Raw genomic sequence first — 4,030 nt, 5'->3', positions numbered from 1 at the left:
GGGCCCCTGAGCTCTTGAGGCCTCTGGGGCTGGGCACAGGAGCTCCTCCCATCTTCGGACACCTCAGCCACCCTGTCTCTGGCTGGTGGATTGTTTTGAGCTCTCAGTTGGTTTCAAATCCAGATCCCATTCTAAAAAGTAGACAAAGATGGGACTCAGGGTCACATCCAAACCTTGCAGTTTCTATGAGGAGGAAAATACCTTTCTGACCTTGAAGAGATGTTCTCAGTATAGGTTTTCATGCATATCAGGTAGCTCTGTCTGTAAAGATTTTCTCTTTCCCTTGGATTCCTCTTCCCAATCCTAAAGAGTTGGAAAGAGTTTCTGCTCTTCCAAAGTACCTGGTATCTTTCTCAGAATTCTGGAATGAGGCCAGCTCCAAATTTGCTCCTTTCTGAAGCAATGAGGGGGCGGGTGTATGAAAAGATAATGGGTGGGTGGCTCGGGCATGATAGTAGCAAAGCAGACGGAATCTCATAAAAAATTTCTTTCCAGTTGACTAGGAAATTTGGGGAAACACTAGAAAGAACTGATCTCTGTGCATTAAAAAGAAACTATTGCAAATGATATTGTCAGGAAATTCACAAGAAGTTGGGGATAAGAAGGTGGAGAGGCAACTGCATCAGGAAGTTAACTAAGTAGCTTTGTAACCGAGCAGTAAGGAGTGGTCCACTCAATGCTCAAGATCCTGGGGCCCTGAATATGGGAATGAGAAAGAGTAGAGGAGAGAGAGGTTGGGAGTCCAACATGGTAGGGATAAGAAATTTTTATTGGCACGGATGAGTGAGAGGGTGCCAGTAGTTCTTTACACTAGAGCATAAAGATTATAACAGGAATTCCTATGTGCCAACAATTTGGACTCCGTTAAAAATCAGAAAGAAATGTGTATAAAGCTCAAAATTCTTTTCAGGGTGCATCAATGGGATACCACACCTACGATCATGTGAACGGTTAGGATGATTACCTTTGTTTTCAGCCAAGAATCCTGACAGTCTAAACAACATTAACTATACTCATGAACACTCTAATTCTGGAGATATTTGCTTCCTAGTAAAATTAGCTTATTTAATAGTCTTATCTTCTGTCTGAAACTGGCAATTTTCCTTCCTGGCTTAAACTGTCATTTCTTGCCACAGCCTTAGTTAAACTATCCCTGTTATTTCACAGATGGCTTCATCCTCCAGAGCCTTTTCTATACATTTTACACATTTCTATCCTTACCTTTCTTACCTTTTTTAATTTAAAATTTTTTAAAGTAAACTGTACACCCAACATGACCTTGAGATCAAGAGTCGTATGCTCTACTGACTGAGCCAGCCAGGTGCCCTTCCTTTCTGGTCTATTTTATGATCAGAACAATCTGTTGTTCATAACAGAGGACATTTAAATTGATGTAGTAAAATTGAACCCAAACTGATCTCACCAAAGTACTGACAGCTTGCTGTCAGCCTGCTGTGTAAAGATCATTTTAGGAGCACACTTTGAAAACGAATAAGGCAGATTGTTGGAGAGATGAGTCAGAAAGCATTGAGATATTCTTTTTTCAGCTTTGTAAAAATTATAATATGATACCATTAAAATAACTTGTATTTTTTATTTGTATTTATTTGTTTTTTTTTTTTTTTTTTTACAGTAGGTTCTACACCCAGTGTGGAGCCCAGTGTGGGGCTTGAGCTCACAACCCTGAGATCAAGACCTGAGCTGAGATCAAGAGTCAGATGCTTAATCAACGGAGCCACACAGGTGCCCCTTTTTTATTTTTATTTTTATTTATTTATTTTTTCAAATATTTTATTTATTTATTTGACAGACAGAGATCACAAGTAGGCACAGAGGCAGGCAGAGAGAGAGAGAGAGAGGAGAAAGCAGGCTCCCTGCTGAGCAGAAAGCCTGGGATCATGGCCTGAGCCGAAGGCAGAGGCTTTAACCCACTGAGCCACCCAGGCGCCCCTATTTTTATTTTTTTCTTAAAAGATTTTATTTATTTATTTGACAGAGATCACAAGTAGGCAGAGAGGGAGGCAGAGAGAGAGGGGAAAGCAGGCTCCCCACTGAGCAGAGAGCCCGATTATTTTCATTTTTTAAATAAGTTTTAAAGTAGAAAAATAAACACCTTAATCCTACTCCCTAAACACAACTTAGTTTCATATTTTTCACGTTCCCTTCTATTTTTTGTCTATATGCACTTCTTTTTTACATATTTCAAGTGTAGTGAAATATGTAGTGAAATATGGTTCCACTTGCTACCAGAATTTTTTTTTCAGATTTTTACTTTTTCTCATATTTTTACCTTTTAGTGTTGGTTTCCTAATGTTGTTTCCTAATGTTAATGTACCCCAATCTGTTTGGTAATTTCCTTATTATTGAACAGTAGCTGTGTCTAGCTGACATTGCTCAGGATAATTATTAACCCCTGGTAAATACAATTTAATAGCCATAAGAAAAATGAGTCAGAGTTATCATAATTTTCTCTAATTGCAATCATTAATTCAGCACTGTGATAACTTTCAACCTTATAACAGGATTACTTTGTAACTTTGTAAATCACACGGGTCACAAGCTCCGAAGCACACATACTTCCAGAGCAGCAGCCACTGCGGGGCGGGGCAGGGGGGTGTAGCCCAGCAGCAGGAGCACTCCAGGAGGGCTGCCCGAATTGGAAGCCTGGCTTTACCCTTCACTTCCTATTTCAGTTCAGTAAATTACTTAAGGTCTTTGCATCTCTCGTTCCTCCTCAATAAGATTGCAATGATGATCATACCTACTCAATGTGATGATTTTAAGATTTGTGGTATAACACTTATGATGTGCTCAATAAATTCTGTCACTACGGTCATAGTACATCTACAATTTGGAGCATCTGCCCTTGTGACTTTTTAGCGGTTATAACCAAACGGACCCTCCATCGGACCTGCAGTTGTAGGAAAGCGAGGTAGTTTCAATGCAACAGTGTGTTTTCTCTGATACCGTTTCATAAGTATATCCAGAGGCTAAAAAACATTTCGCTTTGAAAAATTAATAAACATGAAGATCTTCTCCGTCTATGGGATGATGGCAAAAGTTAAAATATGTACTTTAAAAAAAAAGATTTTATTTGTTTAGGGGCGCCTGGGTGGCTCAGTGGGTTAAGTCTCTGCCTTTGGCTCAGGTCATGATCTCAGAGTCCTGGGATCAAGCCCGGCCTCACATCGGGCTCTCCGCTCAACAGGGGGCCTGCTTCTCCCCACCCGTGTCTGCCTCTCTGCCTACTTGTGATCTCTCTCTCTCTCTGTCAAATAAATAAATAAAATCTTAAAAAAATTTTTTTAACTTATTTGACAGAGAGAGACACAGCGAGAGGGGGAACACAAGCAGAGGGAGTGGGAGAGAAGAAGCAGGCTTCCTGCCCAGTAGGGAGCCTGATGTGGGGCTGTATCCCAGGACCCTTGGACTATGACCTAAGCCGAAGGCACCACCCAGATGCCCCCAAATATGTAAGTTTTTAAACTCACCCAACTCAAGTCAACTGACCATCCTCTTTTATAAATATGTATCATACAACTGTATCAGGAAGAAAAACATTTGATGTACCTCACAGTGCTGCTTCAAAGAAGTGTCTTGTATGCCATTTAACTTTCATTTTATATCAGACTGAAGCACATGTATTCTGAAATAAATAATGTGGACACAATAGCACCTACCTCATAGGGCTGTCTTGAAAATATAAGTGAGTTCATATTCATGCAATCGAATAGTGCCTGAACATAGTAAGTCCTATGTTTGCTAATAAAGTGAAGTAAAAAAACAAATTGTCCCAATGTGGTGAGACTCTTCTTAGTTTCTGCGTGAAGTAATCGATTATTTGATTCATGTGGAGATTATAGAGAGGAATTGATTTTTGTTTATAAGGAGATGGTTGTCATTTCTGTTTTAACTTTTACAAATACTACTGCAAGTGAGCATCTTCTGGCAGGAAATTCTGTGTTCTTCTTCTTTTGAACTACTGCCTTTAGGATAAAATCCAGGAGTGGGTATGCTGGAGCAGTTTCAA

General features: G+C 39.9%; 1 protein-coding gene across 7 annotated transcripts in view; it reads left to right on the top strand.

Moving 5' to 3' along the window:
* Nucleotides 1-4,030, top strand: part of LAMB3 (laminin subunit beta 3) — a 171,173-nt gene that overhangs the window by 25,258 nt on the left and 141,885 nt on the right. For 4 of the 7 annotated variants that reach the window (XM_082701789.1, XM_082701795.1, XM_082701792.1 and 1 more), the window contains exon 3: nt 1,634-1,743. The gene's annotated coding sequence lies outside the window, so the exon portion shown is untranslated. Of the gene's footprint in view, nt 1-1,633; nt 1,744-3,321; nt 3,474-4,030 lie in introns of all 7 variants that reach the window. The other 3 variants (XM_082701793.1, XM_082701794.1, XM_082701791.1) reach the window with 2 other exon arrangements.

The sequence above is a fragment of the Mustela nivalis genome (assembly GCF_964662115.1).
Source record: "Mustela nivalis genome assembly, chromosome: 16".
Lineage (NCBI taxonomy): Eukaryota > Metazoa > Chordata > Mammalia > Carnivora > Mustelidae > Mustela > Mustela nivalis.
Note: the sequence above shows the minus strand (reverse complement) of the source record. Positions and strands in the feature narration are given on the sequence as shown.